This window comes from Pseudonaja textilis, chromosome 2 (assembly GCF_049901715.1).
Source record: "Pseudonaja textilis isolate UNSWEBS1 chromosome 2, rPseTex1.2, whole genome shotgun sequence".
Classification (NCBI taxonomy): Eukaryota; Metazoa; Chordata; class Lepidosauria; order Squamata; family Elapidae; genus Pseudonaja; species Pseudonaja textilis.
In genome coordinates, this window is record NC_141991.1 from 16,827,343 (window position 1) to 16,847,395 (window position 20,053).

Genomic DNA, 20,053 nt, shown 5'->3' on the forward strand with positions numbered 1-20,053 from the left:
AGGAAATATCTTCCTCAGTACCCAGGTGAAACTTAGCTGAAGGGAGCCAAGTCCTTCACAGTGCATGGTGATATAAGAACTATTATTTTATTTTAAAAAAAGAAAAGATGGAGGCACTTCAACAATTGATTATATCCCATTGATATTTCTTTCTAATATTTTAAATATTATATAAGTTTTATTTTTTTCAGCCATGCAACTCGGTGATCATCGGTTATTGGCCAAACTGGTATTTTTCTCAATGTAACTCACCCAGCACAGCACAACACAATACAATGTGGTGACTCTCCAACTACCTAGCAACCTTCATTCACCATTTTACAAGAATTCAGGGCAAGAGACACCAACTGAGGAGCTGAAAATGATCTAACAATGTAGTAAAAGTAAGTAAACATGTGACTGGAGCATGTGGGCATGGATCCCACCACCTCTTGCATGCAAAGCAAGTGCTATCTGAGCTAAGTCCCCAGCTCCAAGTAGATTTAAGGCAACAAACTGCAAGACTTCAGGACAAGATGCAGAAACTAAATTTATAAAAGTGGGCCAAGAAACTGGCAAAGTGAGGCATATGTTTGTCCCAGGAAATGCAGGTCCTGATCCCATGACCTCTTGCATGTGCTCTGTCATTTCAGCTGATTGCCCCAGATCCCAGCGTGCCGCGCCATCATTTTTCAAGAAAGAGTCGCCTAGCAGCTGTTATGCAGAATCATAGTGAGTGGGCTGGGGTGGATCTTCTTTAGGGATGGTAAAATCAAGCAAAATTGTGTTTAGAGAAGATGGGAATCGATTCCACCATCTCCTGCAAGCAAAGCAAAAGTTTGGTATGGCCACGAATGCCCAGCTACCGATCTGGACTTCTCTGCAACAGTGTAGACATTTAGGATAATATGCACAATTTGCCTGGAAGAGGATTTTCTGTATGGAAGCCAAAAGTGAAAAGAGATTGACTGGAGAATGCAGGCATCGATCCTGCTACCTCTTGCATGCTAAGCAAGCGCTCTACCATCTGAGCTAATTCCCCAGCTGTCTGATAGTATTCTTGCGCAATTCCCCAAGAAAGAAAGAAGCCAAGATAACACAAAGAAACTGACAGGACAAAGTTGGTGTTCCATGCTGAGAGTGCAAGCCAACCTACCTACATCAAAGGAAGCCCCTTGACATCTGGAGCGTCAGAGGGATGCCTGGATTACCACTAAGAGGCACCCCTCCACCTTTGGTGGCTCTGGCAAAGTGGGATGTGGAGATCCAGTCACTAGGGGTTAATCATTAAACCGTGGTCAAGAAAGGGTTAGATGACACATTTCCAAGGTAACATACAAAGCAGAAGAGCTTCTCCAGAAACCTATCAAATATGGTCAGAATCTTGTTCAGCTATGAAAAGGAAATATCTTCCTCAGGACCCAGGTGAAACTTAGCTGAAATGAGCCAAGACCTCCACAGTGCATGGTGATAGAAGAACTATTATTTTATTTTTTTAAATGAGTCACTTCACCAATTGATTATGTCCCATTGATATTTCTTTCCAATATTTTAAATACTATATAACTTTTTTTAAAAAACAATTTTATTGGTTTTTTAACAAACAAACAAAACATAAAAGCATCATCTCTCTTCCATGCTTATATACAAACAGTGTGTCGGTTGGTTCATCAGTTTTGTGCATTCATTTCGTAGTCTCAATTACAATTATATTACATAATAACTCTTATTATCAATCCAAACTTATATATCCTCATATCATTATTAAAAAAAAATCATTTGACTATACTTTTATTCATTCATGCCTTATGAGATAACTATAATTTAAATAATTTATTCTATAACAAATCATATAATCATACCAATTCTATCCTAAAAAAAAAACACTATAAATGTACTGTCAAATAGCAAAAAGAAAAAGAAAAAAAGAGTCAATAATATTCCTTATTACCTAACATTCTAAATATTCTATTTTTGTATTTCATCTTCCAACCATTGATAGAAAAGGTCCCAAATTGTATAAAATTGTTTATCTTCTTGCTCTCTAATTTCAAATGTCAATCTACTCATCTCAGCACATTCCAATATTTTCTTAATAATTTTTTCCTGCAATGGAATTTTCTCATTTTTCTAATTTTTTGCAAATACAATCCTAGCCACAGTTAATACATTTACAATCAAATATTTCAAATCTTTACTGTATACATCTGGTAGGATTCCCAATAAGAAAAGCTCCGGTTTCAAATCTATATGTTTCTTTGTCATTTTTTCCAACCGCATGCGGATTTTAGTCCAGTATTTTCTAGCGTCCTCACAAGTCCACCACATATGGTAATATGAACCAGGTGTCTGATGACATTTCCAACATTTTTCTGATTTGTTCTTAAACATTCTTGCTATCCTTGTCGGGGGAAAATGCCACCTATAAAACATCTTATGCAAATTTTCTTTATAAGCTGTAGACATTGTCATTTTATAATTTTGCGACCATAATTTCTGCCATTTCTCTAAATCAATCCCATATCCAAAATTCCTCCCCCAAGCAATCATAGTTTCTTTAACTTGTTGTTCCTCTAGCTTAATTCCCAATAAGTAACCATATAGTTTTTTAATCACCTTTTCATCGGTACCTGACAAAATCTTATCTAAATCAGTATGTTTATCATAAAATCCCTCTGTTTTGGAATCTTCATCATACCTTGAGTGTATTTGCACATATGAGAACCAATTCACCTTTATACCTTGTTCCTCTAAATTTTGTATTGATTTAAGTTCACCCTTTTCATCTAGTAATTCCCCATATCTAATTGTTTGTTCCTTCTTATAAATTATAGGATAAGAAAATGCTTCTATCGTCGATAACCAAACTGGAATTTTCAAATAACATTGTTTTTTTATCTTCTCCCAATTTAGCCACAAAGACTCCCGTATATAATGTCTTCTAAAATAGCCCTGTGTTTTGGTTCCCTTGTACCATAGAAAAGCATGCCAACCCAACAACAAATCATGACCTTCTAGTGTCAACAATCTAGTCTTTCTTAATGTTATCCATTCCTTAACCCACATCAAATTTGCAGCTTGGTAGTACAACTCCCAATTAGGCAGGCCAAACCCTCCTCTAGTTCTAGCATCTTGCAAAAGCTTTAGCTTTATCCTCGCTTTCTTACCTTGCCATATATACTTCAACACAATTTTATTTAGGTCCTCAAATAGTCTTTTCCAAGCCTAATTGGTATTGTTTGAAACAAAAATAAGATTCTGGGTAAAATATTCATCTTGATTGTTGAGATCCTCCCTATTAATGACAGTTGTAAGTTTTCCCATTTCTTCAGATCTAGGGCTATCTGTTGTTTAAGTTTAATATAATGCAAGTTCCCTGGTGGTCTAGTGGTTAGGATTCGGCGCTCTCACTGCCGCGGCCTGGGTTCGATTCCCAGTCAGGGAATGTTTTGCTTACGAGAAGCCTCTTATTCCAGAAATATTTCACAAGAAGAGTTCTCCACTCCTCTACTCGTTGTAGAATACCTTATGCCACCAGACTTGAAATTCTAGAACTAGAAAACCTTGAATTATGCCGTCTTCGATCTGATTTAAGCATGGTATATAAAATCATACATTGCAATGTCCTACCTGTCAATGAATACTTCAGCTTCAACCATAACAACACAAGAGCACACAACAGATACAAACTCAAGGTTAACCGCACCAAGCTTGATTGCAGGAAATACGACTTCAGCAACAGAGTGGTCAATATCTGGAATACTCTACCCGACTCTGTAGTTTCTTCCCCAAACCCCAAAAACTTTAACCTTAGACTGTCTACTATTGACCTCACCCCTTTCCTAAGAGGTCTGTAGGGGGCGTGCATAAGCGCACCAACGTGCCTACCGTCCCTGTCCTATTGTTTCTTTTATTTTTCTTTTATTTTTCTTATATGTACCCATATCATGTATTCATAATTATGTATACACTTATACTTATTATCTTGTAAACAATTGACAAATAAAAATAAATAAAAATAAAATAAAAAATTGCTCTCTTTTAATGTACTACATCTTGGTGTCAAATATATCCCCAAATACTTAACCTTGTTCGTAACTTGGATTTTCAACAGATCTGCCAATTCTTCTCTTTGTCTTAGTAGCATGTTCTTTGACAAAATCTTTGTTTTATCTTTATTTATTTTCAGACCAGCCACCTCACCATATGTCTCTATCTTTTCCAGTAGCTTCGAAGCTGTTTCTATAGGATCTTCCAAAATAAAAACTAAGTCATCTGCAAAGGCTTGTAATTTAAATTCTTCCTTTTTGATTTTCATTCCTTTTATAGTTTTATCTTCTCTAATATTTCTATTCAACACTTCCAGAGTCAATACAAATAGCAAGGGAGAAAGGGGATTAAATACTATATAACTTTTGTTGTTTTCAGCCATGCAACTTGTTGATCATTGACCAAACTGGTATTTCTCTCAATATAACTCACACAGCACAACACAACACAGCACAGTATGCATTTGTTCCTTAGAATCTTTTTTTTTTTAATAAATTTTTATTGGTTTTTAAGACAAACATAGACAGACAAAACATAAAAACATCAAGCCATCTTCCATATATATATACATACAGTGTGTCGGTTGGTTTACATATTGTTTTGTGCTTCCATTTCGTAGTCTTCAATTACAATTACATTGTATATATTCTCATATTTTCAATCAAATATTAAGTACATTAATATCATTGTTAATCAATCATTTGACTATACTTTTATTCATTCATGTTTTACGAAATAATCCATATTTTACTTAATTTGTTTTATGACAGTTCATATTATCATCTCAAATCTATCCTACAATCATTTTGTAGATATAATAAGAAAAGAATACATTTTTATATATTTATTATTTTCTAAGAATCTACACATTTCATTACCATGTTTTATTGTCTAACCATTGATAGAATAGATCCCAAATTTTATAAAATTGTTTATCATCTTGTTCTCTGATTTCAAATGTCAATCTACACATTTCAGCACATTCCAATATTTTCTTAATGATTTCCTCCTGTAATGGTATTTTCCCATTTTTCCAGTTTTTGGCAAATACAATCCTAGCTGCTGTTAATACATTTACAATCAGGTATTTCAATTCTTTACTAATTTTTCAGGTAAAATTCCCAATAAAAATATCTCTGGTTTCCAGTGTATATGCTTTTTTGTCATTTTTTCCAACCACGTGTGGATTTTAGTCCAGTATTTTTTAGCATCCGCACAAGTCCACTACATATGGTAATATGAGCCTGGTATCTGATGACATTTCCATTTTTCGGATTTGTTCTTGAACATTCTTGCTATTCTTGTCATTCTTCTTGTAGCCTGTCAAATAATATCTCCCTCACGCCTCTTTAAGCAGATATGGAGTGAAAAACATGAGGTCCAAATGTTTTAGTTTCTGAGCTAAATTTTTCATTGTAACTCCAAAGGTTATACATAATGGTTCTGCCAGCAGGCCTGGGGAACCCAGAGTGGGATGGAGCCCATTAAATGACTGGTGTGATCTGCAGTCACTGGGGCAAGGGGTGAGTGAACGCCTGTTACTTGTCCCAGCTTCTGCCAACCTAGAAGTTCGAAAGCATGTAAAAAAATGCAAGTGGAAAAATAGGCACCACTTTGGTGGGAAGCAGTGGTGGGATTCAAAAGAAATTTACTACTGGTTCTGCGGGCATGGGTTGGTGGGTGTGGCTTCGTGGACATGGCAGGGGAAGGTTACTGCAAAATCCCCATTCCCTCCCCAACGCCGTTCTGTGCAGGACAACCAAAAAAGACCCAGCCGATCAGCTGGGACTCGGGAGGCAGAGAATAGATTGGGGTGGGGCCAGTCAGAAGTGGGATTTTCCAGTTCTCCGAACCACTCAAAGTTTCCACTACCAGTTCTCCAGAAATTATCAGAACCTGCTGTATACCATCTCTGCTGGAAAGGTAAGAGCGTTCCATGCACCTTCGGCATTCAGTCATGCCAGACACATGACCACGGCGACGTCGTCAGACAGCGCTGGCTCTTTGGCTTTGTAAAGGAGATGAGCACTGCCCATTGAGCCAGAAACTATTAGTATATATGTGCGAGGGGAACCTTTACCTTTACCTATATTGATTTATTTGATTTATTTGGTTTTATTGTTTTAAATGTGGTTTTATAATCTGTAAGGCACCTTGAGTTGCCATATACGAATAGGCCACAATATAAATAAATAAATAAATTAAATAAATAAATACGATCTGGAGCTGAGGGATATTACCCTCAGCAATTTACCCTGGACACATCACTCCCTATTAATATGGAGCTCTTTGGTAGCAATTCCCTGGCACAGAAATGAAAAACCTATTTGAAAAGTTAATTCCAGGAGCTTGATGGAAATGACCAAGTTTCAAAAGGAACTTGGTGCTGTCCTTGAGATCTTGATCCATAGTTCAATTAAAGCCTATTTGTATTGGGGCTGGGTTAATTTGGGATAACCTACTCCAGAGAGAATCTACCCACCCAAAATATTTCCAAAGAGGCTTTCTGAATATTGTTGATTGACTAAGAGCCATCAGGTCTGTATTGACTCTCAGTAACCACATAGGTAGATGTTCTCCATGATCTTTTGCCCCTTACTTGGTCTTTCAGTTCTTCCAAGGCTTCCTCCATCACCACTGTAAAGGAGTCCATCTGCTTGCTGCTGGCCATCCTCTTCTTCTCTTCCTTTCCACCATTTCCAGCTTTAGAGCCAGGTCTTACCACCATTACAGATCATTACAGATTAACAGACTTGGAAGGGACCTTGTGGGTCATCTAATCCAACCCTCTGCCCAAGCAGGAGGCCCTACACCCGTGATGGTGAACCTATGGCACACATGCCATAGGTGGCACACAGAGCCCTCTCTGCGGGCATGCGAGCCATTGCCCCAGCTCAGCTCCACCACATATGTACATGCGTATCCCGTCAGCCAGCTGATTTTTGGGTCTCTGCCACACATGCGAGGCGGGGCGCATGCAGGAGATGCCTGTGCATGCACGGAGAGTGGGGAAGCATGGAGGGTCACGCGTATGTGCACGGAGGGAGCGAGGAATCACGTGCGCATGTGCAGGAGAAGGGTGAGTGGGAGGGGTTTACGCATGCATTGCATTATGGGTGCAGGAACATACATGCACTGTCACGCGCGCATGTGCGCACTTTTGGCACCACAATGATAAAAACGTTAGCCATCACTGCCCTACACCATTTCTTACAGATATGCGGTCCAGTCTCCTCTTGAAAGCTTCCATAACTTCTGAAGGCAAAGCTATTCCATTGGTTGATTGTTCTCACTGTCAGAAAGTTTCTCCTTATTTCCAGGTTAAATTTCTCCTTGTTCAGTTTCCATCCATTATTCCTTGTCTGGCCTTCGGGTGCTTTAGAAAATACCGTAGCTTGACCCCTTCCTCTCTGTGGCAGCCTCTCAAATATTGGAAGACTGCTAACATGTCTCCCCTGAGACTGCTGAGTCTGTTCTGTTCACAATACAACCACAAAACCAGCCTTTCTGTAGAACAAATGAACATTCATCTTTTTTAAAAACAAACTTTATTAATCTTTTACTTCTTTTAAAAACAAAACAAAACATTAATCATAACGTTAACAGTTCTGTGACATCTGTCTTATACATTTTGTCCATTTCAGCAAAGGTCATAATTTTTGGAATGATCAATTCATCAGGTGGTGGAATTAAAAATGTTTTGCTACCATTTCTGTGGGCATGGCTTATTTGGTGGGCGTGGCTTGTGGGCATGGCTTGTGACTGGGTGGGTGTGGCTTGGTGGTCATGTGACTGGGTGGGCATGCTTGGTGGGCATGTGACTGGGTGGGTGTGGCCAACTCAATGTCACTCACATCAAGGGGTGCCTCACCTGGCCCCTCCCCTCCCAGCCATTCCTTGTCACCCAGCCTCTACTTATCTATAGTTCTGTAAAATGTTGTTCACCTTTTTTGACTTTATTATCTGCATACTATAGATGTACTTTCATGGACCACTGAAAGGAGGAAATGGCTCACGTGCTTTACTCAAGAGTGTGAAAGGCAACAGGCTTTTAAGGGGCTGCCACAAAGAAAGGAGGTGGGGTATGTATTTTCCAAAGAAGCAGAATGTAAACAAGAAGCAATGGAGGGAAACTGAAGAGAGAGAAACAACCTAAAACAAAGGAGAAACTTCCTGTGATTGAAAACAAATAACCAGTGGAACTGCCTGTCTCCAGAAGTTCTGGGTGCTCAATCCCTGGACCGCCATTTCTCTGAAATGGTATAGGGTTCACCCCAAGGTCCCTTCTAAGTATTATTCTGACACCTTTCCCTGGATTTCTACTCAGAGTTTGGCATCCTCAGTTTTCTTGCTTGAGCCGGGAGTTGTACTAGAAGACTTCCAAGGTCCCTTTTAACTCTTGTTAAACACATGTGTATTTTATGCTCTGGAATATTGACACTGAATGCATGTAAACCCTGAAAAATATGCGGTAGCCCTGGGCAAAAGAAAGGCAGAAAAATCACTCTAGGTGTAGGGACTGTGTAAAATTTTAACACATGATAAATAGTGGAACAATTAAAAATAATAGCACAATTTTATCTCTCTCTCTCTTCCTATTTTTTTTTCTTTCTCTCTCTACCTTCCTCTTTCTTTCTTTCTTTCTTTCTTTCTTTCTTTCTTTCTTTCTTTCTTTCTTTCTTTCTTTCTTTCTTTCTCTCTCTCTCTCTCTCTCTCTCTCTCTCAGTCTCCTCTCTCTCTCTCTCTCTCTCTCTCTCTCACACACACACACACACACACAGAGCACTTAACAGACAAGCATTTTGGAAGCAGCTCCTTTAAATTTCTCCAAGGCTTGAGTGGATTCCCCCACCCCCTCTGTCAGACCCTTCTCACTCCAGCACTTTAACTCACAAGGGGAAAGCGATACTTGCAGCGTCCATGGGGAATCCTTGGAGACATTTTTCAAAGACCTGCATCCAAAATGCATTTCTTTTATATTGCAAAAGTGCTCCAAGGCTCGATTCACCCCACCCCCACCCCCTCTGTCAGACCGCACTCCTTCTCACTCCAGACACTTTAACTCACACGGAAAGTGATACTTGCAGCATCCATACCTTATTTCCTTTTTCCTGGGGAGAAAGAGGATGTGGGGAATGGAAAGCTAGGAGAGCGATCGCAAGTGAGCTACGCAGCGACCAGGTTGGGGGCATGGCCAGCCAGGGATTGCCACCAGTTCGGCGACCCATGCCAAATAACTGCTACCGGTTCGCCCGAATAGGTGCGAACCGGTCAAATAGCATCTCTGGTCATCTTAAGGTGATTTTGTCTTTGAACCATGTTCAGAAAGCAAACAGCAAACAGTGTTTGGACAATGTTGGTCTCCAGAGGATGCTATTCCGTAAATCAGAGCTTACAGAAGAAAGATCCATCAGCTCTTCAGGCTGACCTTTGCTGCATGAGGCTGAGCTAAGGACCATCACAGAAAAATCCTTGGAAGAGAGGCAGAAATTGGAGAAAGGACTCCCTAGGGATGCAGCAAAATAAAAGAGAATGTCTGGAGAATGCAAGCATCGATCCTGCTACCTCTTGCATGCTAAGCAAGCGCTCTACCATTTGAGCTAATTCCCCAGCTGTCTGTCTGATAGTATTCTTGCGCAATTCCCCAAGAAAGAAAGAAGCCAAGATAACACGAAGAAGCTGACAGGACAAAGTTGGTGTTCCATGCTGAGAGTGCAAGCCAACCTACCTACATCAAAGGAAGCCCCTTGACATCTGGAGCGTCAGAGGTGTTCTGTATAGAAATCTACATACTCGAAATCCGGCAACCCGGATTGGCTAAAACGCACTGCCACCGGATTGGCTGAGTGCACGGCACTGATTGGTCGCTCGGGATCGCCCGCGATTGGCTGAGCCGATCGCGGGCGATTCAAAACGACCCGATTGGCCGCAGCACTCAGCAGAAGGTCTTTTTAAGCCGCGCTTCTTCCCCACTTTCCCCACTTGTGTTTTACCCGAATAAAGAGCTGAACCAAGTCACTGCCTCGCGTCCTTTGTGCGTATGAGAGATACGACACTGGCGACGAAGGTGGGATACTAGCAAATCCCACACCGCACGTGGCCCACGGAACCGCAACCGGCAACATGGCCAGCGGCAACGTGCCACCCGCTCCTTTCAACGCCGCTACTGAAGAATGGGAATCTTACATCGACCGATTCCTCATGTTCTTGGAGAGCAACAATCTCAAGGACGCGAACGGACAGAGGAAACGGGCCGTTTTTCTCACGCACTGCGGCCCCGCGGTTTTCAAAATGGCAAAAGCCCTTGCCAAGCCGCTCGATGTGAAGGTCATGGACTGGGACGACCTCGAACCCCTGCTGAGGAGCCACTACGCACCCGCTGTGCCCACCCTCATTCGTCGGCACGAATTCTACCGCCGCGACCAGAAGCAAGGTGAGAGCGTCAGCAAGTTTGTGGCAGAGCTCAGGGACCTCGGAGGGCTATGCGGGTTTACCGATCTAGACGAAGCCCTGAGGGACCGCGTCGTCCTCGGCCTCCGGGATCCCGTCCTGCAAAGCCGGATCATGGCAAAAGGCGACATCTCCCTCGCTGATGCCCTCGCAGACGCCACGGCGGCAGAAGCGACCCGGAGATCCGCAGCCCAACTGAAGCAAACCGGCACCGCAGAACGGACCACCGCAGCCGCAACCGACGACAACTACCGAACAGCCACATCCACGCACCACGGCGACCTCGAGTCCTCCTCAGGCTCGGAAGACGACGAGGAAGATGTCCATCGCATGCAGACGGGGCGCGACCGGCGCGACCCACGGAACCGAAGATCAAAGTTCCAGTGTGCCGGCTGCGGGGTGAGCATCCAAGGTCAGAATGCCGCTTTTTAGACGCGATCTGCCGCCATTGCGACAAACGGGGACACATCGCAAAGGTCTGCCGCCTAAAGAGGAACCACAGCCCCCGCCACCGAGACACAACCCCCCGAAGACGCGACACCACCAGGCGCAACAACACTCCACCAAGAAACCCGATCGGGACAGCGAGAGCCGCTGGAGCCGGGAAGCGAGGAACCGCCGTTTACACGAAGGCCGCCAGCGTGAGGAAACCCACCAAACGGTCATCGTCGGCCATTCCTCCAACTGGGACAGCCGGAAGGTCCACGTGGAGGTCGAGATCGAGGACCGCCCCTGCAAAATGGAAGTCGACTCCGGGTCGTACCTGTCCATGGTCGCATGGCGGGAAATTAAACGACTAGTACCTTCCATGAAGCGGCACGAGCTGGAGAGCCAAACACTCGTCCTCAAAGATTACCAGGGGAATCGCATCCCCGTGGTAGGGACCGGGCACTTCAAGGTCACCTTTAAAGGGCGCACCGAAATACTTCCGCTAACAGTCGTCGAACGAGACCGCCCCAGCCTATTGGGACTACAATGGTTTGCGCCGCTGGGACTAGAAGTGACCGGCACCAACCACATCGCCGGAGCAGACTGGGAGGAACAGCTCGTGCGCGACTTCCAGGAGGTCTTCGACGGGAACCTAGGCAAGTACCGGGGCCCCCCAATATCGTTCAGCCTAGACCCCACCATTGCACCCATCCGCCTCAAACCCAGGCGAGTACCTTTCGCCTCCGACCCAAAATCGATGAGCAATTAAACAAGCTCATCGAACAGGGAGTCCTCGAGGCCACAGATCATGCCCGATGGGAGACCCCATAGTCACCCGATAAAGCCAGACGGGTCGGTGAGAATCTGTGGGGACTACAAGGCCACCCTAAACCGCGCACAACAAAGCGCCTACCCGTCCCAGTAGTACAACACCTCTTGCACTCACTGGGAGGAGGCAGGGTCTTCGCCAAACTCGACCTGGCACAAGCCTATCAGCAACTGCCGGTAGACGAGGAAACCGCCAAGCGCAGACAATAGTCACACACCGGGGGCCTTCCGCTGCAAGAGACTGCAATTCGGAGTCAGCGTAGCCCCGGGGTATTTCAAAGCCTGATGGAAAGACTCCTCCGGGCATAAAAGGGGTGGTGCCGTACTTTGACGATGTATTGGTAGCCGGGGCTGATCGGAAACAATTAGAGGGCCGCCTACGGGAAGTACTGAGGAGATTCCAAAACGCGGGCTCAAGGTTAAGAGAGAGAAGTGCCAACTGCACACAACAAGGGTCGAGTTCCTGGGGTATTTACTAGATCAGCATGGAATCCACCCCACCGAGGGCAAAATAAAAGCCATTAAAGAAGCCCCGAAGCCCCGAAACAAAACGGAATTACAAGCGTTCCTGGGGTTAATAAATTTCTACAATGTTTTCCTGCCCCAAAAGGCGACCAAGGGAGCCATTGCATAGGCTGCTCGACAAGGCAGCCACCTGGATGTGGGGAGACGAGAAGAGGACGCCTTCAACAGAACCAAGGACCTTCTCACATCAGACGCTGTCCTCATCCAGTACAGCGAGACACTCCCCATCACGGTAACGTGCGACGCATCCCCTTTCGGAGTAGGAGCCATCCTCAGCCACACCCTCGCAGACGGAAAAGAAGCGCCCATCGCTTTTTCTCGAGGACCCTCTCAAAACCCGAACGAAACTACAGCCAATTGGATAAGGAGGCTTTAGCCATCGTCGCGGCCGTAAAGAAATTCCACGAATACCTTTACGGCAGGACCTTCACCATAATCACGGACCACAAACCACTGCTGGGAATACTGGCAGGAGACCGGGCCACACCAATCATCCTCTCCCCAAGGATGACAAGGTGGTCCAATTTCTTGCCGCCTACAATTACCGGCTAATCCACCGCCCGGCAAAACAATTCCGCACGCAGACGCCCTCAGCCGCACACCGTTGCCAACCCTGGACGACGACCCAGCACCAACCACGTCTACCCTGAGCATCGAGACCTTACCCAACCTACCCCTGACCGCGTCAGACATTGCCCTAGCAACCAATAAAGACAGACGTCTGGCGCAGGTCCTGAGATGGGTGGGGAAAGGCTGGCCGGAAAAAGAGGAAGACAGCGAGTTCAAAGCTTACCGGAGCCGACAAACAGAACTGTCAACACAAAAAGGTTGTTTATTGTGGGGGGACAGGGTCGTAATCCCGGAAAAATTACAAAAAAAGTCCTAAGCATGCTACACGAAGGGCACCCCGGCATCGTTAGGACAAAAGCCCTGGCCAGAAGCCACGTCTGGTGGCCAGGGATGGACAAAGAGATCGAAGCCTGGGTAGCCTCCTGCAAGCAGTGCCAGGAATCAAGACCAAACCCCCCCGCCGCCCCGAGCCGAGAGTGGGAAACCCCCAGGGGTCCATGGTCCCGAATCCACGTAGATTTCGCGGGACCAACCAAAGGACACACCTTCCTGATAACCGTAGACGCTTACTCAAACTGGCTGGAGGTAAGCAACATGAAGACGACCACCACAGACTCCGTCATCAGAGAACTCAGCAAACTCTTCGCAACCCACGGCCTCCCAGATGTCATCGTATCGGACAACGGCCCCCAGTTCACCGCACACCGTTCGAGAAATTCCTAGCAGAACGAGGAATCCGACACGCATTAACAGCGCCCGGCACACCCGGCGGCGAACGGTAGGCGGAGAAAATGGTCCAATTCTCAAAAAGACCATCCAAAAGATCGAAACCGCGACATACAGGACAAGATAAATCGAATGCTCCTAATTCAACACATAACCCCGAGTACCACAACGAACAAGAGCCCAGCGGAGCTATTAATGGGAAGAAAACTGCGATCCCCGCTCGACCGCCTGCACCCCACATACAACCCGGAAAGACCCCTGATTCTACCAGCAAACACAGAACATTCTCACCGGGAGACAAGGTCTACGCAAAAAACCTCACCGGAGACCCCTCTGGGTACCGGCAACGATCACCCAAGCAACAGGGCCACTCGTACCGCCTCCAAACAGCTGACGGACGAGCGTGGAAGCGCCACATCGACCAACTGAGATCAAGAACCACCGCGGGAAACACAACCGACACGCAGACACCAGGTACAGAAGGGAACTGGCAGGACACCAACCAAGAGGGGAGGGAAGACCCCAAAGAACAAACCCACCGAAAAGGAACCAGCAGTACTCACCACCTGAAGAACCGGAGAGCGACCCACTCGAAGCCTCGCCTGGAAGGAGCAGCCGAGCCAGCTCAACCGACCCGGAAGCCCGAGCGGGAGCAGCCAAGCCAGCTCAACCAGCCCGGAAAAGCCGAGCGGGAGCAGCGACGCCAGCAGCTCGACCGACCCGGGAAGACCAGGAGGGAGCCGCGGCGAGAGGCCTGACTCACCCTTCCAGGCGGTTCCATCAACGAGGCGGAGAGCGACAGGAGTCCCACCGAACCGGCCAACAACCAGATGACAACTGACCAACGCAAGTCAAGTAGGAAAATACGGAGCCCGCCTACTTACGGGACTACGTCACGAGGACCAAACCAAGAGGGGAGGGGTGTTCTGTATAGAAATCTACATACTCGAAATCCGGCAACCCGGATTGGCTAAAACGCACTGCCACGGATTGGCTGAGTGCACGGCACTGATTGGTCGCTCGGGATCGCCCGCGATTGGCTGAGCCGATCGCGGGCGATTCAAAACGACCCGATTGGCCGCAGCACTCAGCAGAAGGTCTTTTTAAGCCGCGCTTCTTCCCCACTTTCCCCACTTGTGTTTTACCCGAATAAAGAACTGAACCAAGTCACTGCCTCGCGTCCTTTGTGCGTATGAGAGATACGACAAGAGGGATGTCTGGATTACCACTAAGAGGCACCCCTCCACCTTTGGTGGCTCTGGCAAAGTGGGATGTGGAGATCCAGTCACTAAGGGTTAATCATTAAACCGTGGTCAAGAAAGGGTTAGATGACACATTTCCAAGGTAACATACAAAGCAAAAGAGCTTCTCCAGAAACCTATCAAATATGATCAGAATCTTGCTGAAAATGATCTAACAATGTAGTAAAAGTAAGTAAACCTGTGACTGGAGAATGTGGGCATCGATCCCACCACCTCTTGCATGCAAAGCAAGCGCTCTACCATCTGAGCTAATTCCCCAACTGCCTAGCAACCTTGATTCACCATTTTACAAGAATTCAGGGCAGGAGACACCAACTAAGGAGCTGAAAATGATCTAACAATATAGTAAAAGTAAGTAAACATGTGACTGGAGAATGTGGGCATCGATCCCACCACCTCTTGCATGCAAAGCAAGCGCTCTACCATCTGAGCTAATTCCCCAACTGCCTAGCAACCTTCATTCACCATTTTACAAGAATTCAGGGCAAGAGACACCAACTGAGGAGCTGAAAATGATCTAACAATGTAATAAAAGTAAGTAAACATGTGACTGGAGCATGTGGGCATGGATCCCACCACCTCTTGCATGCAAAGCAAGTGCTATCTGAGCTAAGTCCCCAGCTCCAAGTAGATTTAAGGCAACAAACTGCAAGACTTCAGGACAAGATGCAGAAACTAAATTTATAAAAGTGGGCCAAGAAACTGGCAAAGTGAGGCATATGTTTGTCCCGGGCAATGCAGGTCCTGATCCCATGACCTCTTGCATGTGCTCTGTCATTTCAGCTGATTGCCCCAGATCCCAGCGTGCCGCGCCATCATTTTTCAAGAAAGAGTCGCCTAGCAGCTGTTATGCAGAATCATAGTGAGTGGGCTGGGGTGGATCTTCTTTAGGGATGGTAAAATCAAGCAAAATTGTATTTAGAGAAGATGGGAATCGATTCCACCATCTCCTGCAAGCAAAGCAAAAGTTTGGTATGGCCACGAATGCCCAGCTACCGATCTGGACTTCTTTGCAACAGTGTAGACATTTAGGATAATATGCACAATTTGCCTGGAAGAGGATTTTCTGTATGGAAGCCAAAAGTGAAAAGAGATTGACTGGAGAATGCAGGCATCGATCCTGCTACCTCTTGCATGCTAAGCAAGCGCTCTACCATCTGAGCTAATTCCCCAGCTGTCTGATAGTATTCTTGCGCAATTCCCCAAGAAAGAAAGAAGCCAAGATAACACGAAGAAACTGACAGGACAAAGTTGGTGTTCCATGCTGAGAGGGCAAGCCAACCTACCTACATCAAAGGAAGCCCCTTGACATCTGGAGTGTCAGAGGGATGCCTGGATTACCACTAAGAGGCACCCCTCCAGCTTTGGTGGCTCTGGCAAAGTGGGTTGTGGAGATCACTAAGGGTTAATCATTAAACCGTGGTCAAGAAAGGGTTAGATGACACATTTCCAAGGTAACATACAAAGCAAAAGAGCTTCTCCAGAAACCTATCAAATATGGTCAGAATCTTGTTCAGCTATGGAAAGGAAATATCTTCCTCAGGACCCAGGTGAAACTTAGCTGAAATGAGCCAAGACCTCCACAGTGCATGGTGATAGAAGAACTATTATTTTATTTTTTTAAATGAGGCACTTCACCAATTGATTATGTCCCATTGATATTTCTTTCCAATATTTTAAATACTATATAACTTTTGTTGTTTTCAGCCATGCAACTCGTTGATCATTGACCAAACTGGTATTTCTCTCAGTGTAACTCACACAGCACAACACAACACAGCACAGTATGCATTTGTTCCTTAGAATCTTTTTTTTAAATAAATTTTTATTGGTTTTTAAGACAAACATAGACAATAAAAATATCTCTGGTTTCAAATCTATATGCTTTTTGTCATTTTTTCCAACCACATGTGGATTTTAGTCCAATATTTTTTGGCATCCGCACAAGTCCACCACATATTGTAATGTGAGCCTGGTATCTGATGACATTTCCATTTTTCGTATTTGTTCTTGAACATTCTTGCTATTCTTTTCAGGGGAAAATGTCATCTGTAAAACATCTTATACAACTTTTCTTTATATGCTGTTAACATTATCATCTTATAATTTTGAGACCACAATTTTTGCCATTTCTCTAGATCAATCCCATATCCAAAATTCTTCCCCCAAGCAATCATAGTTTCTTTAACTTGTTCTTCTAGTTTAATTTCTAATAAATATCCATACAATTTTTTAATCACCTTTTCATCAGTACCTGTCAAAATCTTATCTAAATCAGTCAGTTTATCATAGAAACCTTCTGTTTTAGAATCTTTGTCATACCTTGAATGTATTTGCACATATGAAAACCAATTCATCTTTATACCTTGTTCTTCTAATTTTTGCATGGATTTAAGTTCACCCTTTTCATTCAATATTTCCCCATATCTAACTGTTTGTTCCTTCTTGTATATTATAGGATAAGAAAATGCTTCAATAGTCGATAGACAGACTGGAATTTTCAAATAACATTGCCTTTTAGTCTTCTCCCAATTTAACCACAGAGACTCCCGTATATAATGTCTTCTAAAATACCCCTGTGTTTTAGTTCCTTTATACCATAGAAAAGCATGCCACCCCAACAACAGATCATGTCCTTCTAATGCAACAATCTAGTATTTCTTAATGTTATCCATTCCTTAACCCACATCAAATTTGTAGCTTCATAATACAACTCCCAATTAGGCAAACCAAATCCTCCTCTTATTCTGGCATCTTGCAAAAGTTTTAACTTTATTCTCACTTTCTTACCTTGCCATACATATTTCAACACAATTTTATTTAAATCTTCAGAATAATCTTTTCCAAGCCTAACTGGAATTGTTTGGAACAAATATAAAATTCTGGGTAGTATATTCATCTTGATTGTTGATATTCTCCCTATTAATGACAGTTGTAAATTTTCTCATTTTGCCAAATCTAACGCTATCTGCTGCTTATATAATTATTCTCTTTTAGTGTACTACATCTTGCTGTCAAATATATCCCCAAGTACTTGATCTTATTCGTGACCTGAATTTTCAGTACATCTGCCAGTTCTTCCTTTTGTCTTGATAGCATATTCTTTGTCAAGATCTTTGTTTTATCTTTATTTATTTTCAAATCAGCCACCTTGCCATATACCTCTATCTTTTCTATCAATTTTGATGCTGTTTCTAGTGGGTCTTCTAAAAGGAAGACCAGGTCATCTGAGAATGCTTGCAACTTGAATTCTTCCTTTTTAATTTTCATCCCTTTTATATCCTTTTCTTCTGTAATATTTCTGTTTAACACTTCCAAGGTTAACACAAACAACAAAGGTGATAGTGGGCACCCTTGTCTTGTTCCTTTTCTTATAGCAATAGATTCTGTCAGTTCTCCCTCTATCATTACCTTTGCTGTTTGGTTATGATATATAGCTTCTATTGCTTGAATAAATTTTTTACCAAGGCCCATTTGTTCCAGCTGTAATAACATGAATCACCAATTCACATTATCAAATGCCTTCTGTGCATCTAAAAATATCAAAGCCATTTGCTTTTCAGGGTGTGCCTCGTAGTATTCCAAAGTGTCCAAGACTACTCTCATATTGTCTTTAATTTGTCTCTTTGGCAGAAATCCATTTTGATCAGGGTGGATAAAATTGTTTAAGTATTTTTTAAGTCTTTCTGCCAATATTGAAGCAAAAATTTTATAATCTGTGTTTAGTAAGGAAATAGGTCTATAGTTCTTGATTTGTACTGGATCAGCCTTCTCTTTTGAGACAAGTGTAATATAAGCTTCTGACCATGATTTGGGTATCTTCTTCTTTAACATAACTTCATTCATAACTTCTAGCAATGGAAAGTTCAACAATTCTTGTACTGTTTTATAAAATTCTGCCGGAAGTCCATCTGGGCCTGGTGCCTTTCCATTGTTTCACTTCTTAAGTGCTTCAGTTAACTATCATTGTTATATTGTTTTCTTTTTTAAAAAAATATATTTTATTGATTTTATAATTAAAACAGACCAACAACACATACATAAATGTAAGAGAGAAAAAGAAAAGAAGGGACAGTTTAGATCTGTTTGGACCGTCCAGGAGCAAAGATATCAGCAGTGATCTCAGACCTCCAAGACCGCATGCCATATCGTTGCGATGCCAGTTCTGCCCATTAGTCATTTGTTCCTTAGAATCTTGACAGTGGCAAGCAAGTTTGTTGACCTTGGATTGGTTTGTCTGGCAATAGATGATAGAGGAGTTGGAAATGATGAGACGTAATAGAAATTATAGTTTGGAAAACTGGCAAGGCTAACATATTGGCCAACAAGAGACTGCCTCTTCCTACTCCTACTATTTCTATTTAACCTCTTGCATGGAAGTGCCAATCCCAGTGCCAATCAGTTCTCTGAAACTCCTGCAACAAGGACTGTGCTGCCCTACCCCCGCCTCGACACACACACACACACACACACACACATATATGGCAAGAGATCCACAGGTGTTTGTTCAAACCCCCCCCCAAAAAAAACAGGTCCTCAGAAAGCATCCCCTTGCAAAGGTCCAGATTTCGAGCTCAGCATGGCAAGAGTCACTGGGTAACCAAGTCCAATGGGCACACATGAAGTCCAGGAAAGCAGTCCACAAGTCAAGTGAGTCAGGATACACAGCATCAGCACACAAGGCACAGGACTGGGTGCAAGTATGCAATGTTGCTGCAGGCCTTCTTGAGCAGCTAGATTGCCTCCTCCTAGGTCAGGAGTCAGCAAACACTCAGAGAGCCATTTGGACTGATTTCCCATAGAAAAGAAAACACCAGGAGCCACGAAACCATTCCCATGCCAAACTATTTCCTGAGCAGCCATAAAGCTAGCATATGTAGTTGAATTAAAGATTCCATTTTCTTCTGAAACTTTTCCTTTCTTGGATTGATCCATGGTTATCCTACCCGGGGTCAAAAAGCTCAATAAATCGTGTGCTGGCAGGTGTTGCACATTGGCAATTGTGATGCATATTTTGAGAGGCAGGGAGGGAGAGCAGAGGGATGAAAGAGCCACATGTGGCTCCAGAGCCACGGGTTGCTGACCCCTGTCCTAGGTGATTGGCATTGTGCCCATCTCCTCTCTGCTCTATGTGTCTTTGGATCAGGAGGAGGTGGAGTCCAAATTGCTAATGTCAGCAGCTGCTCTCTATCCTCACTGGAAGCTTGCTGACCAACTAGCAGCTGAAGCCCACC

At 43.9% G+C, this 20,053-nt stretch overlaps 5 non-coding genes across 5 annotated transcripts; 1 reads left to right on the forward strand and 4 right to left on the reverse strand.

The window, feature by feature from the left end:
- Positions 1 to 948: 948 nt before the first annotated feature.
- Positions 949 to 1,021, reverse strand: TRNAA-AGC (transfer RNA alanine (anticodon AGC)). The gene has a single exon. It is a non-coding gene; the product is annotated as a tRNA-Ala (tRNA).
- Positions 1,022 to 3,352: 2,331 nt separating this feature from the next.
- On the forward strand, positions 3,353 to 3,424 carry TRNAE-CUC (transfer RNA glutamic acid (anticodon CUC)). The gene has a single exon. It is a non-coding gene; the product is annotated as a tRNA-Glu (tRNA).
- An 11,580-nt stretch (positions 3,425 to 15,004) lies between these two features.
- On the reverse strand, positions 15,005 to 15,077 carry TRNAA-UGC (transfer RNA alanine (anticodon UGC)). Its single transcript has one exon. It is a non-coding gene; the product is annotated as a tRNA-Ala (tRNA).
- Positions 15,078 to 15,187: 110 nt separating this feature from the next.
- TRNAA-UGC (transfer RNA alanine (anticodon UGC)) lies at positions 15,188 to 15,260 on the reverse strand. Its single transcript has one exon. It is a non-coding gene; the product is annotated as a tRNA-Ala (tRNA).
- A 658-nt stretch (positions 15,261 to 15,918) lies between these two features.
- Positions 15,919 to 15,991, reverse strand: TRNAA-AGC (transfer RNA alanine (anticodon AGC)). Its single transcript has one exon. It is a non-coding gene; the product is annotated as a tRNA-Ala (tRNA).
- Between the last annotated feature and the right edge of the window lie 4,062 nt (positions 15,992 to 20,053).